Below are 16,428 nucleotides of genomic sequence, written 5' to 3' on the forward strand. Positions count from 1 at the left end.
GCTCTGATTATACCCAGAACCATACACATAGCTCTGATTAGACCCAGAACCATAGATACAGTTCTGATTAGACCCAGAACCATACACATAGCTCTGATTATACCCAGAACCATAGATACAGTTCTGATTAGACCCAGAACCATACACATAGCTCTGATTATACCCAGAACCATAGATACAGTTCTGATTATACCCAGAACCATATTATACCCATAGATCTAGTTCTGATTATACCCAGAACCATAGATCTAGTTCTGATTATACCCAGAACCATAGATACAGTTCTGATTATACCCAGAACCATAGATACAGTTCTGATTATACCCAGAACCATAGATACAGTTCTGATTAGACCCAGAACCATAGATACAGTTCTGATTATACCCAGAACCATAGATACAGTTCTGATTAGACCCCTCTCCCCAAACAGTGTTAGAACTATCAATTTGATATCATGGATGGTCAGTCCTTGCATCCATAGCTCTGTCTTATGAATTTGAGAGTGTTTACAAATCTCCAACCCCATCGCTCAGCTTTTAACCAACACAGTGGTGGGGTGGACACGTTGTTATTGTTTCAACTGCAGATTGCCCCTTGACGGGTTTAGATTGTGGCTCCAAAGCAGCACTCCAGTCAACGTGACTGCTTGGTGCCTACGCTGCCCAAATGGCCCCCTGCCCAAATGGCCCCCTATACTTACCCCACATAGGACTCTGTTCAGAAGTAGTGCACTATATAGGGAATAGGGCTCTGGTCTATAGTAGTACCACTATATAAGGAATAGGGCTCTGGTCTAAAGTAGTACACTATATAGGGAATAGGGCTCTGGTCTATAGTAGTACCACTATATAGGGAATAGGGCTCTGGTCTATAGTAGTACCACTATATAGGGAATAGGGCTCTGGTCTATAGTAGTACCACTATATAGGGAATAGGACTCTGGTCTATAGTAGTAACACTATATAGGGAATAGGGCTCTGGTCTATAGTAGTACCACTATATAGGGAATAGGGCTCTGGTCTATAGTAGTACACCTATATAGGGAATAGGGCTCTGGTCTATAGTAGTACACCTATATAGGGGATAATAGGGTGCCATTTTTCATGCACACTTCGATCCCAGTTTCATTGAGATTCAGCCCCAACCACTTAAATCCATTGTGTTCATAGATAAAGCTCTGGTTTAATTTTGTTTAGGAAATGATCTTTTTAAATCTGATTGCCAAATAATAAGGTGATTTGTATTTTGCGATATGCCACTTATTACAAGACACGTAAATACACCTGTGCTAGTTACTGAACATGTACCCGCAGACAGAGAACAGTGTTGTTTTCAGACGGTCTCTTCTGTAGATACCAAGTCCCGTGAGTCATGTAGAACTTGTATAGGCCTGTTTGGGGAACCCCGGGTTGGGGGCAGAACTTGTGTGTAGAGAGTGAACATACTTTAATTGGCAGTACATGATATATATTTTAAGACACACAGCTTTGTCTGTTCATGTAGGTCTGGCCCAGAGAACGACTACTGTTGTCTAATGTCCTCCTTCATGTTGGTCTGGCTCAGAGAACGACTACTGTTGTCTAATGTCCTCCTTCATGTTGGTCTGGCTCAGAGAACGACTACTGTTGTCTAATGTCCTCCTTCATGTTGGTCTGACTCAGAGAACGACTACTGTTGTCTAATGTCCTCCTTCATGTTGGTCTGGCTCAGAGAACGACTACTGTTGTCTAATGTCCTCCTTCATGTTGGTCTGGCTCAGAGAACGACTACTGTTGTCTAATGTCCTCCTTCATGTTGGTCTGACTCAGAGAACGACTACTGTTGTCTAATGTCCTCCTTCATGTTGGTCTGACTCAGAGAACGACTACTGTTGTCTAATGTCCTCCTTCATGTTGGTCTGGCTCAGAGAACGACTACTGTTGTCTAATGTCCTCCTTCATGTTGGTCTGGCTCAGAGAACGACTACTGTTGTCTAATGTCCTCCTTCATGTTGGTCTGGCTCAGAGAACGACTACTGTTGTCTAATGTCCTCCTTCATGTTGGTCTGGCTCAGAGAACGACTACTGTTGTCTAATGTCCTCCTTCATGTTGGTCTGGCTCAGAGAACGACTACTGTTGTCTAATGTCCTCCTTCATGTTGGTCTGACTCAGAGAACGACTACTGTTGTCTAATGTCCTCCTTCATGTTGGTCTGGCTCAGAGAACGACTACTGTTGTCTAATGTCCTCCTTCATGTTGGTCTGGCTCAGAGAACGACTACTGTTGTCTAATGTCCTCCTTCATGTTGGTCTGGCTCAGAGAACGACTACTGTTGTCTAATGTCCTCCTTCATGTAGGTCCGGCTCAGAGACTGTTGTCTAATGTCCTCCTTCATGTTGGTCTGGCTCAGAGAACGACTACTGTTGTCTAATGTCCTCCTTCATGTTGGTCTGGCTCAGAGAACGACTACTGTTGTCTAATGTCCTCCTTCATGTTGGTCTGGCTCAGAGAACGACTACTGTTGTCTAATGTCCTCCTTCATGTTGGTCTGGCTCAGAGAACGACTACTGTTGTCTAATGTCCTCCTTCATGTTGGTCTGGCTCAGAGAACGACTACTGTTGTCTAATGTCCTCCTTCATGTTGGTCTGGCTCAGAGAACGACTACTGTTGTCTAATGTCCTCCTTCATGTAGGTCTGGCTCAGAGAGTGTTGTCTAAAGTCCTCCTTCATGTTGGTCTGGCTCAGAGAGTGTTGTCTAAAGTCCTCCTTCATGTAGGTCTGGCTCAGAGAACGACTACTGTTGTCTAATGTCCTCCTTCATGTTGGTCTGGCTCAGAGAACGACTACTGTTGTCTAATGTCCTCCTTCATGTTGGTCTGACTCAGAGAACGACTACTGTTGTCTAATGTCCTCCTTCATGTAGGTCTGGGTCATGTTCATATTGGTGCAAAACAGAAGAAAAAACCCCAGAGTGAAACAGTGAGGTACTTACCTGTTCAATAAGAAACGCTCATGTCAGTTTTTTCCTGTTGCGTTCCCTGATGAACACACCACTGGTTCTGTACTAATATATGTTGTATTAAAGGACAATAACACTGGTTTTGTTCTGTACTAATATATGTTGTAGTAAAGGACAATAACACTGGTTTTGTTCTGTAGTAATATGTTGTATTAAAGGACAATAACACTGGTTTTGTTCTGTACTAATATATGTTGTATTAAAGGACAATAACACTGGTTTTGTTCTGTACTAATATGTTGTATTAAAGGACAATAACACTGGTTTTGTTCTGTGAGACTCAAACATTCTTCCATGTGTTTACGTTTTTTTGCTGGACTGACTGAAGGATAAATCTTAAGTCTGGGATAATGTGACACAAGGAAAACGAATCAATCAGGACAATGTTTCATTTTAATTTAATTTAAACTCAACAGGTATGTTATGTTCCAGCAGTGCATCAATAACTTTTTTTTGTTTTACTGATGTTTGTTCTGGGTCGTGGAAACTGGGCCGTTGCTTCTGCATCGAGGTAGAGAGAACATACTAGAAGCGTTCTTCAGAAAACAGAAGGTTTAGGACACTTTGTGTCACACGTTGGATCTGACGTGCTTGAAATAAATAAATTAAAAAGGTTGTTTTGACACTTCTACAGAGATGTAGTTTTTTGGGGGGCTGATTTGAACTTTCTCTGAACACCAAGCCATGTGAATATCTCTTATTAGAATAGAGGAAGTTCACTGTCTCTGCATCCAGGCACGTCTTTATCTTTCAGTGCGTTTGGGACCACGGTGGATTTGTCATCATGAACGGCATCAATGTTGTAGGAAATGTGATTCCGTGTTATTGTGGGGTCTATTTTAAATGTACAAATAAATCTATTTTCTTTCCCCTGGCTGTTTTTCTTTGTGTGGTCTCGTTATGCCCAGGAGATGCTCTACCTTCTCAAGACTCAACAGTTCTTATCTCCAAGCGATTCCCATTGTCTGTTATTCCTGTTTTGATTTAAACGTCATCTATTTCTTTCTGAACAAGCCACGTCGTTGTGCCCTGCTGAACACAGCCCTGTTGTGCCCTGCTGAACACAGCCCTGTTGTGCCCTGCTGAACACAGCCCTGTTGTGCCCTGCTGTACACCCTGCTGAACACAGCCCTGTTGAGCCCTGCTGAACACAGCCCTGTTGTGCCCTGCTGAACACAGCCCTGTTGTGCCCTGCTGAACACAGCCCTGTTGTGCCCTGCTGAACACAGCCCTGTTGTGCCCTGCTGAACACAGCCCTGTTGTGCCCTGCTGAACACAGCCCTGTTGTGCCCTGCTGAACACCCTGCTGAACACAGCCCTGTTGTGCCCTGCTGAACACAGCCCTGTTGTGCCCTGCTGAACACCCTGCTGAACACAGCCCTGTTGTGCCCTGCTGAACACAGCCCTGTTGAGCCCTGCTGAACACAGCCCTGTTGATGCTGAACACAGCTGTCTGAGCCCTGCTGAACACAGCCCTGTTGTAATGCTGAACACACTGTCTCACAGCCCTGTTGATGGTCAACACACTGTCTCTCTTCTCTGTTTAATGGTCAACACACTGTCTCTCTCTCTCTTCTCTGTGTAATGGTCAACACACTGTCTCTCTTCTCTGTTTAATGGTCAACACACTGTCTCTCTCTCTTCTCTGTGTAATGGTCAACACACTGTCTCTCTCTCTCTTCTCTGTGTAATGGTCAACACACTGTCTCTCTCTCTCTCCTCTGTGTAATGGTCAACACACTGTCTCTCTTCTCTGTGTAATGGTCAACACACTGTCTCTCTCTTCTCTGTGTAATGGTCAACACACTGTCTCTCTCTCTGTCTAATGGTCAACACACTGTCTCTCTTCTCTCTGTGTAATGGTCAACACACTGTCTCTCTCTCTTCTCTGTGTAATGGTCAACACACTGTCTCTCTTCTCTGTATAATGGTCAACACACTGTCTCTCTCTCTCTCTGTCAACACACTGTCTCTCTCTCTGTATAATGGTCAACACACTGTCTCTCTCTCTCTGTTTAATGGTCAACACACTGTCTCTCTCTCTCTGTGTAATGGTCAACACACTGTCTCTCTTCTCTGTATAATGGTCAACACACTGTCTCTCTGTAATGGTCAACACACTGTCTCTCTCTCACCTCTCTTCTCTGTGTAATGGTCAACACACTGTCTGCTCTCTCTCTTCTTCTCTGTGTAATGGTCAACACACTGTCTCTCTCTTCTCTGTGTAATGGTCAACACACTGTCTCTCTCTCTTCTCTGTGTAATGGTCAACACACTGTCTCTCTCTCTCTCCTCTGTAAATGGTCAACACACTGTCTCTCTCTCTTCTCTGTGTAATGGTCAACACACTGTCTCTCTCTCTCCTCTCTGTGTAATGGTCAACACACTGTCTCTCTCTCTCTCTCTGTGTAATGGTCAACACACTGTCTCTCTCTTTCTCTGTGTAATGGTCAACTGTCTCTCTCTCTCTGTGTAATGGTCAACACACTGTCTCTCTCTCTCTCTGTTTAATGGTCAACACACTGTCTCTCTCTCTTCTCTGTGTAATGGTCAACACACTGTCTCTCTCTCTTCTCTGTGTAATGGTCAACACACTGTCTCTCTCTCTTCTCTGTGTAATGGTCAACACACTGTCTCTCTCTCTTCTCTGTTTAATGGTCAACACACTGTCTCTCTCTCTCTGTGTAATGGTCAACACACTGTCTCTCTCTTCTCTGTTTAATGGTCAACACACTGTCTCTCTCTCTTTCTCTGTGTAATGGTCAACACACTGTCTCTCTCTCTCTGTGTAATGGTCAACACACTGTCTCTCTCTCTTCTCTGTGTAATGGTCAACACACTGTCTCTCTCTCTCTTCTCTGTGTAATGGTCAACACACTGTCTCTCTCTCTCTCTCTGTGTAATGGTCAACACACTGTCTCTCTCTCTTCTCTGTGTAATGGTCAACACACTGTCTCTCTCTCTCTTCTCTGTGTAATGGTCAACACACTGTCTCTCTCTCTCAACACACTGTCTCTCTCTCTGTTTAATGGTCAACACACTGTCTCTCTCTCTCTCTGTATAATGGTCAACACACTGTCTCTCTCTCTCTCTGTTTAATGGTCAACACACTGTCTCTCTTCTTCTCTGTTTAATGGTCAACACACTGTCTCTCTCTCTTCTCTGTGTAATGGTCAACACACTGTCTCTCTCTCTCTTCTCTGTTTAATGGTCAACACACTGTCTCTCTCTCTTCTCTGTGTAATGGTCAACACACTGTCTCTCTCTCTCTTCTCTGTGTAATGGTCAACACACTGTCTCTCTTCTCTCTGTGTAATGGTCAACACACTGTCTCTCTCTCTCTTCTCTGTAAATGGTCAACACACTGTCTCTCTCTCTCTCTGTGTAATGGTCAACACACTGTCTCTCTCTCTTCTCTGTGTAATGGTCAACACACTGTCTCTCTCTTCTCTGTGTAATGGTCAACACACTGTCTCTCTCTCTTCTCTGTGTAATGGTCAACACACTGTCTCTCTCTTCTCTGTGTAATGGTCAACACACTGTCTCTCTCTCTCTGTGTAATGGTCAACACACTGTCTCTCTCTCTCTCTCTGTGTAATGGTCAACACACTGTCTCTCTCTCTCAACACACTGTCTCTCTCTCTTCTCTGTGTAATGGTCAACACACTGTCTCTCTCTTCTCTGTGTAATGGTCAACACACTGTCTCTCTCTCTCTTCTCTGTGTAATGGTCAACACACTGTCTCTCTCTTCTCTGTGTAATGGTCAACACACTGTCTCTCTCTCTTCTCTGTGTAATGGTCAACACACTGTCTCTCTCTTCTCTGTGTAATGGTCAACACACTGTCTCTCTCTCTTCTCTGTGTAATGGTCAACACACTGTCTCTCTCTCTTCTCTGTGTAATGGTCAACACACTGTCTCTCTCTCTTCTCTGTGTAATGGTCAACACACTGTCTCTCTCTCTCTCTGTGTAATGGTCAACACACTGTCTCTCTCTCTGTCTCACACTGTCTCTCTCTGTGTAATGGTCAACACACTGTCTCTCTCTCTTCTCTGTGTAATGGTCAACACACTGTCTCTCTCTCTCTCTCTGTGTAATGGTCAACACACTGTCTCTCTCTCTCTCTGTGTAATGGTCAACACACTGTCTCTCTCTCTCTCTCTGTGTAATGGTCAACACACTGTCTCTCTCTCTCTCTCTGTGTAATGGTCAACACACTGTCTCTCTCTCTTCTCTGTGTAATGGTCAACACACTGTCTCTCTCTCTTCTCTGTGTAATGGTCAACACACTGTCTCTCTCTCTCTCTGTGTAATGGTCAACACACTGTCTCTCTCTCTCTTCTCTGTGTAATGGTCAACACACTGTCTCTCTCTCTCTGTGTAATGGTCAACACACTGTCTCTCTTTCTCTGTTTAATGGTCAACACACTGTCTCTCTCTCCTCTCTGTGTAATGGTCAACACAATGTCTCTCTCTCTTCTCTGTTTAATGGTCAACACACTGTCTCTCTCTCTTCTCTGTGTAATGGTCAACACACTGTCTCTCTTCTCTGTGTAATGGTCAACACACTGTCTCTCTCTCTTCTCTGTGTAATGGTCAACACACTGTCTCTCTTCTCTGTTTAATGGTCAACACACTGTCTCTCTCTCTCTGTTAATGGTCAACACACTGTCTCTCTCTCTCTCTCTGTTAATGGTCAACACACTGTCTCTCTCTCTTCTCTGTGTAATGGTCAACACACTGTCTCTCTCTCTTCTCTGTGTAATGGTCAACACACTGTCTCTCTCTTCTCTGTGTAATGGTCAACACACTGTCTCTCTTCTCTGTTTAATGGTCTCTCTCTGTGTAATGGTCAACACACTGTCTCTCTCTCTCTCTGTTTAATGGTCAACACACTGTCTCTCTCTCTTCTCTGTGTAATGGTCAACACACTGTCTCTCTCTCTCCTCTGTGTAATGGTCAACACACTGTCTCTCTCTCTCTTCTCTGTGTAATGGTCAACACACTGTCTCTCTCTCTCTTCTCTGTGTAATGGTCAACACACTGTCTCTCTCTCTCCTCTGTTTAATGGTCAACACACTGTCTCTCTCTCTCTTCTCTGTGTAATGGTCAACACACTGTCTCTCTCTCTTCTCTGTGTAATGGTCAACACACTGTCTCTCTCTCTTCTCTGTGTAATGGTCAACACACTGTCTCTCTCTCTCTCTCTGTAATGGTCAACACACTGTCTCTCTCTCTGTTTCTCTGTGTAATGGTCAACACACTGTCTCTCTCTCTTCTCTGTGTAATGGTCAACACACTGTCTCTCTCTCTCTCCTCTGTGTAATGGTCAACACACTGTCTCTCTCTCTTCTCTGTTTAATGGTCAACACACTGTCTCTCTCTCTCTCTGTGTAATGGTCAACACACTGTCTCTGTTCTAATGGTCAACACACTGTCTCTCTCTTCTCTGTGTTATGGTCAACACACTGTCTCTCTCTCTCCTCTGTTTAATGGTCAACACACTGTCTCTCTCTCTCTTCTCTGTGTAATGGTCAACACACTGTCTCTCTCTCTTCTCTGTGTAATGGTCAACACACTGTCTCTCTCTCTTCTCTGTTTAATGGTCAACACACTGTCTCTCTCTCTCTTCTCTGTGTAATGGTCAACACACTGTCTCTCTCTCTGTGTAATGGTCAACACACTGTCTCTCTCTCTCTTCTCTGTGTAATGGTCAACACACTGTCTCTCTCTCTCTCTGTGTAATGGTCAACACACTGTCTCTCTCTCTCTGTGTAATGGTCAACACACTGTCTCTCTTCTCTGTGTAATGGTCAACACACTGTCTCTCTCTCTTCTCTGTGTAATGGTCAACACACTGTCTCTCTCTCTCTCCTCTGTGTAATGGTCAACACACTGTCTCTCTCTCTTCTCTGTTTAATGGTCAACACACTGTCTCTCTCTCTTCTCTGTGTAATGGTCAACACACTGTCTCTCTTCTCTGTGTAATGGTCAACACACTGTCTCTCTCTCTCTGTGTAATGGTCAACACTGTCTCTAATGGTCAACACACTGTCTCTCTCTTTCTCTGTGTAATGGTCAACACACTGTCTCTCTCTCTCTCTTCTCTGTGTAATGGTCAACACACTGTCTCTCTCTCTCTCTGTGTAATGGTCAACACACTGTCTCTCTCTTCTCTGTGTAATGGTCAACACACTGTCTGTCTCTCTCCTCTGTTTAATGGTCAACACACTGTCTCTCTCTCTTCTCTGTGTAATGGTCAACACACTGTCTCTCTCTCTGTGTAATGGTCAACACACTGTCTCTCTCTCTCTTCTCTGTGTAATGGTCAACACACTGTCTCTCTCTCTTCTCTGTGTAATGGTCAACACACTGTCTCTCTCTCTTCTCTGTGTAATGGTCAACACACTGTCTCTCTCTCTTCTCTGTGTAATGGTCAACACACTGTCTGTCTCTCTTCTCTGTGTAATGGTCAACACACTGTCTCTCTCTCTCCTCTGTGTAATGGTCAACACACTGTCTCTCTCTCTCCTCTGTGTAATGGTCAACACACTGTCTCTCTCTCTCTTCTCTGTGTAATGGTCAACACACTGTCTCTCTCTCTTCTCTGTAATGGTCAACACACTGTCTCTCTCTCTTCTCTGTGTAATGGTCAACACACTGTCTCTCTCTCTTCTCTGTGTAATGGTCAACACACTGTCTCTCTTCTCTCTGTGTAATGGTCAACACACTGTCTCTCTCTCTTCTCTGTGTAATGGTCAACACACTGTCTCTCTCTCTGTTTAATGGTCAACACACTCTGTGTAATGGTCAACACACTGTCTCTCTCTCTCTCTGTGTAATGGTCAACACACTGTCTCTCTCTCTTCTCTGTGTAATGGTCAACACACTGTCTCTCTCTCTCTTCTGTGTAATGGTCAACACACTGTCTCTCTCTCTCTCTGTGTAATGGTCAACACACTGTCTCTCTCTTCTCTGTGTAATGGTCAACACACTGTCTCTCTCTCTCTGTGTAATGGTCAACACACTGTCTCTCTCTCTCTCTCTGTGTAATGGTCAACACACTGTCTCTCTCTCTCTGTGTAATGGTCAACACACTGTCTCTCTCTCTCTCTGTTTAATGGTCAACACACTGTCTCTCTCTCTGTCTCAACACACTGTAATGGTCAACACACTGTCTCTCTCTCTCTCTGTGTAATGGTCAACACACTGTCTCTCTCTTCTCTGTGTAATGGTCAACACACTGTCTCTCTCTCTCTTCTCTGTGTAATGGTCAACACACTGTCTCTCTCTCTTCTCTGTGTAATGGTCAACACACTGTCTCTCTCTCTCTTCTCTGTTAATGGTCAACACACTGTCTCTCTCTCTCTCTGTGTAATGGTCAACACACTGTCTCTCTCTCTTCTCTGTGTAATGGTCAACACACTGTCTCTCTCTCTCTCTCCTCTGTGTAATGGTCAACACACTGTCTCTCTTCTCTCTGTGTAATGGTCAACACACTGTCTCTCTCTCTGTGTAATGGTCAACACACTGTCTCTCTCTCTCTCTCTGTGTAATGGTCAACACACTGTCTCTCTCTCTTCTCTGTGTAATGGTCAACACACTGTCTCTCTCTCTCTGTGTAATGGTCAACACACTGTCTCTCTCTCTCTCTGTGTAATGGTCAACACACTGTCTCTCTCAACACACTGTCTCTCTGTGTAATGGTCAACACACTGTCTCTCTTCTCCTCTGTGTAATGGTCAACACACTGTCTCTCTCTCTCTCTCTGTTTAATGGTCAACACACTGTCTCTCTCTCTTCTCTGTGTAATGGTCAACACACTGTCTCTCTCTCTCTCTCTGTGTAATGGTCAACACACTGTCTCTCTCTCTCTGTGTAATGGTCAACACACTGTCTCTCTCTCTTCTCTGTGTAATGGTCAACACACTGTCTCTCTCTCTCTCTCTGTGTAATGGTCAACACACTGTCTCTCTCTCTTCTCTGTGTAATGGTCAACACACTGTCTCTCTCTCTCTTCTCTGTGTAATGGTCAACACACTGTCTCTCTCTCTCTCTCTGTGTAATGGTCAACACACTGTCTCTCTCTCTCTGTGTAATGGTCAACACACTGTCTCTCTCTCTCTTTCTCTGTGTAATGGTCAACACACTGTCTCTCTCTCTCTCTGTGTAATGGTCAACACACTGTCTCTCTCTCTTCTCTGTGTAATGGTCAACACACTGTCTCTCTCTCTCTCTGTGTAATGGTCAACACACTGTCTCTCTCTCTCTTCTCTGTAATGGTCAACACACTGTCTCTCTCCTCTCTCCTCATAATAATCTCTCTCTCTGTGTAATGGTCAACACACTGTCTCTCTCTCTCTCTGTTTAATGGTCAACACACTGTCTCTCTCTCTCTCTCTGTGTAATGGTCAACACACTGTCTCTCTCTCTCTCTCTGTGTAATGGTCAACACACTGTCTCTCTCTCTTCTCTGTGTAATGGTCAACACACTGTCTCTCTCTCTCTTTAATGGTCAACACACTGTCTCTCTCTCTTCTCTGTGTAATGGTCAACACACTGTCTCTCTCTCTTCTCTGTGTAATGGTCAACACACTGTCTCTCTCTCTCTCTGTCTAATGTCTCAGCAAATGGTCAACACACTGTCTGTCTCTTCTCTGTGTAATGGTCAACACACTGTCTCTCTCTCTCTCTGTGTAATGGTCAACACACTGTCTCTCTCTCTTTCTCTGTGTAATGGTCAACACACTGTCTCTCTCTCTCTCTGTGTAATGGTCAACACACTGTCTCTCTCTCTCTGTCTCTCTGTGTAATGGTCAACACACTGTCTCTCTCTCTCTCTGTGTAATGGTCAACACACTGTCTCTCTCTCTCTCTCTGTGTAATGGTCAACACACTGTCTCTCTCTCTCTCTGTGTAATGGTCAACACACTGTCTCTCTCTCTCTCTCTGTGTGTAATGGTCAACACACTGTCTCTCTCTCTCTTCTGTGTAATGGTCAACACTCTGTAATGGTCAACACACTGTCTCTCTCTCTCTTCTCTGTGTAATGGTCAACACACTGTCTCTCTCTCTCCTCTGTGTAATGGTCAACACACTGTCTCTCTCTCTCTCTCTGTTTAATGGTCAACACACTGTCTCTCTCTCTCTCTGTGTAATGGTCAACACACTGTCTCTCTCTCTCTCTCTGTGTAATGGTCAACACACTGTCTCTCTCTCTCTCTCTGTGTAATGGTCAACACACTGTCTCTCTCTCTTCTCTGTTTAATGGTCAACACACTGTCTCTCTCTCTTCTCTGTGTAATGGTCAACACACTGTCTCTCTCTCTCTTCTCTGTGTAATGGTCAACACACTGTCTCTCTCTCTCCTCTGTGTAATGGTCAACACACTGTCTCTCTCTCTTCTCTGTGTAATGGTCAACACACTGTCTCTCTCTCTCTTCTCTGTGTAATGGTCAACACACTGTCTCTCTCTCTCCTCTGTTTAATGGTCAACACACTGTCTCTCTCTTCTCTGTGTAATGGTCAACACACTGTCTCTCTCTCTTCTCTGTGTAATGGTCAACACACTGTCTCTCTCTCTCTCTGTGTAATGGTCAACACACTGTCTCTCTCTCTCTCTCTGTAATGGTCAACACACTGTCTCTCTCTCTTCTCTGTGTAATGGTCAACACACTGTCTCTCTCTCTTCTCTGTGTAATGGTCAACACACTGTCTCTCTCTCTCTCTCTGTCAACACACTAATGGTCAACTCTTCACTGTCTCTCTCTCTCTCTCTGTGTAATGGTCAACACACTGTCTCTCTCTCTTCTCTGTGTAATGGTCAACACACTGTCTCTCTCTCTTCTCTGTGTAATGGTCAACACACTGTCTCTCTCTCTCTTCTCTGTGTAATGGTCAACACACTGTCTCTCTCTCTCCTCTGTTTAATGGTCAACACACTGTCTCTCTCTCTCTTCTCTGTGTAATGGTCAACACACTGTCTCTCTCTCTCCTCTGTTTAATGGTCAACACACTGTCTCTCTCTCTCTTCTCTGTGTAATGGTCAACACACTGTCTCTCTCTCTTCTCTGTGTAATGGTCAACACACTGTCTCTCTCTCTTCTCTGTGTAATGGTCAACACACTGTCTCTCTCTCTCTCCTCTGTGTAATGGTCAACACACTGTCTCTCTTCTCTGTTTAATGGTCAACACACTGTCTCTCTCTCTCTCTCTGTAAATGGTCAACACACTGTCTCTCTCTTCTCTGTGTAATGGTCAACACACTGTCTCTCTCTTCTCTGTGTAATGGTCAACACACTGTCTCTCTCTCTCTCTGTGTAATGGTCAACACACTGTCTCTCTCTCTTCTCTGTGTAATGGTCAACACACTGTCTCTCTCTCTCTCTCTGTGTAATGGTCAACACACTGTCTCTCTCTCTCTGTGTAATGGTCAACACACTGTCTCTCTCTCTCTCTCTGTGTAATGGTCAACACACTGTCTCTCTCTCTCTTCTCTGTGTAATGGTCAACACACTGTCTCTCTCTCTTCTCTGTTAATGGTCAACACACTGTCTCTCTCTCTCTCTGTGTAATGGTCAACACACTGTCTCTCTCTCTTCTCTGTGTAATGGTAATGGTCAACACACTGTCTCTCTCTCTTCTCTGTGTAATGGTCAACACACTGTCTCTCTCTCTCTCTGTGTAATGGTCAACACACTGTCTCTCTCTCTCTCTCTGTAATGGTCAACACACTGTCTCTCTCTCTCTCTCTGTGTAATGGTCAACACACTGTCTCTCTCTCTCTGTGTAATGGTCAACACACTGTCTCTCTCTCTCTTCTCTGTGTAATGGTCAACACACTGTCTCTCTTCTCTGTTTAATGGTCAACACACTGTCTCTCTCTTCTCTGTGTAATGGTCAACACACTGTCTCTCTCTCTCTCTCTGTGTAATGGTCAACACACTGTCTCTCTCTCTCTCTCTGTGTAATGGTCAACACACTGTCTCTCTCTCTCTGTGTAATGGTCTGTCTCTCTTCTCTGTAATGGTCAACACACTGTCTCTCTCTCTCTCTGTGTAATGGTCAACACACTGTCTCTCTCTCTCTTCTCTGTGTAATGGTCAACACACTGTCTCTCTCTCTTCTCTGTGTAATGGTCAACACACTGTCTCTCTCTCTTCTCTGTGTAATGGTCAACACACTGTCTCTCTCTCTCTTCTCTGTGTAATGGTCAACACACTGTCTCTCTCTCTTCTCTGTGTAATGGTCAACACACTGTCTCTCTCTCTTCTCTGTGTAATGGTCAACACACTGTCTCTCTCACACTCTCTGTGTAATGGTCAACACTGTCTCTCTCTCTTCTCTGTGTAATGGTCAACACACTGTCTCTCTCCCCTCTCTGTGTAATGGTCAACACACTGTCTCTCTCTTCTCTGTGTAATGGTCAACACACTGTCTCTCTCTCTTCTCTGTGTAATGGTCAACACACTGTCTCTCTCTCTTCTCTGTGTAATGGTCAACACACTGTCTCTCTCTCTCTCTCTGTGTAATGGTCAACACACTGTCTCTCTCTCTCTTCTCTGTGTAATGGTCAACACACTGTCTCTCTCTCTCTCTCTGTGTAATGGTCAACACACTGTCTCTCTCTCTTCTCTGTGTAATGGTCAACACACTGTCTCTCTCTCTCTCTCTGTGTAATGGTCAACACACTGTCTCTCTCTCTCTTCTCTGTGTAATGGTCAACACACTGTCTCTCTTCTCTGTGTAATGGTCAACACACTGTCTCTCTCTCTCTTCTCTGTGTAATGGTCAACACACTGTCTCTCTCTCTCTTCTCTGTGTAATGGTCAACACACTGTCTCTCTCTCTCTCCTCTGTGTAATGGTCAACACACTGTCTCTCTCTCTCTTCTCTGTGTAATGGTCAACACACTGTCTCTCTCTCTCTTCTCTGTGTAATGGTCAACACACTGTCTCTCTCTCTTCTCTCTGTGTAATGGTCAACACACTGTCTCTCTCCTCTGTGTAATGGTCAACACACTGTCTCTCTCTCTTCTCTGTGTAATGGTCAACACACTGTCTCTCTCTCTCTCTTCTCTGTGTAATGGTCAACACACTGTCTCTCTCTCTTCTCTGTGTAATGGTCAACACACTGTCTCTCTCTCTTCTCTGTGTAATGGTCAACACACTGTCTCTCTCTCTCCTCTGTGTAATGGTCAACACACTGTCTCTCTCTCTTCTCTGTGTAATGGTCAACACACTGTCTCTCTCTCTCCTCTGTGTAATGGTCAACACACTGTCTCTCTCTCTCTGTGTAATGGTCAACACACTGTCTCTCTCTCTCTTCTCTGTGTAATGGTCAACACACTGTCTCTCTCTCTTCTCTGTGTAATGGTCAACACACTGTCTCTCTCTCTTCTCTGTGTAATGGTCAACACACTGTCTCTCTCTCTTCTCTGTTTAATGGTCAACACACTGTCTCTCTCTCTTCTCTGTGTAATGGTCAACACACTGTCTCTCTCTCCTCTCCTCTGTGTAATGGTCAACACACTGTCTCTCTCTCTCTTCTCTGTTTAATGGTCAACACACTGTCTCTCTCTCTCTCTCTGTGTAATGGTCAACACACTGTCTCTCTCTCTCTCTCTGTGTAATGGTCAACACACTGTCTCTCTCTCTCTCTCTGTGTAATGGTCAACACACTGTCTCTCTCTCTCTCTCTGTGTAATGGTCAACACACTGTCTCTCTCTCTCTCTCTGTGTGTAATGGTCAACACACTGTCTCTCTCTCTCTCTGTGTAATGGTCAACACACTGTCTCTCTCTCTCTTCTCTGTGTAATGGTCAACACACTGTCTCTCTCTCTCTCTCTGTGTAATGGTCAACACACTGTCTCTCTCTCTTCTCTGTGTAATGGTCAACACACTGTCTCTCTCTTCTTCTCTGTGTAATGGTCAACACACTGTCTCTCTCTCTCTCTCTGTGTAATGGTCAACACACTGTCTCTCTCTCTCTCTCTGTGTAATGGTCAACACACTGTCTCTCTCTCTTCTCTGTTTAATGGTCAACACACTGTCTCTCTCTCTCTTCTCTGTGTAATGGTCAACACACTGTCTCTCTCTCTCTTCTCTGTTTAATGGTCAACACAATGTCTCTCTCTTCTCTGTTTAATGGTCAACACACTGTCTCTCTCTCTCTTCTCTGTGTAATGGTCAACACACTGTCTCTCTCTCTTCTCTGTGTAATGGTCAACACACTGTCTCTCTCTCTCTGTGTAATGGTCTCTCTGTGTAATGGTCAACACACTGTCTCTCTCTCTTCTCTGTGTAATGGTCAACACACTGTCTCTCTCTCTCTGTGTAATGGTCAACACACTGTCTCTCTCTCTGTGTAATGGTCAACACACTGTCTCTCTCTCTCTTCTCTGTGTAATGGTCAACACACTGTCTCTC

General features: G+C 44.4%; 1 long non-coding RNA gene across 1 annotated transcript; it reads left to right on the plus strand.

Moving 5' to 3' along the window:
- The first annotated feature begins 225 nt into the window (after nt 1–225).
- Nucleotides 226–3,262, plus strand: LOC135567011 (uncharacterized). The gene is made up of 2 exons (XR_010462236.1): nt 226–2,672; nt 2,757–3,262. It is a non-coding gene; the product is annotated as an uncharacterized LOC135567011 (long non-coding RNA).
- Nucleotides 3,263–16,428: the final 13,166 nt, after the last annotated feature.

This window comes from Oncorhynchus nerka, unplaced genomic scaffold (assembly GCF_034236695.1).
Source record: "Oncorhynchus nerka isolate Pitt River unplaced genomic scaffold, Oner_Uvic_2.0 unplaced_scaffold_2758, whole genome shotgun sequence".
Lineage (NCBI taxonomy): Eukaryota > Metazoa > Chordata > Actinopteri > Salmoniformes > Salmonidae > Oncorhynchus > Oncorhynchus nerka.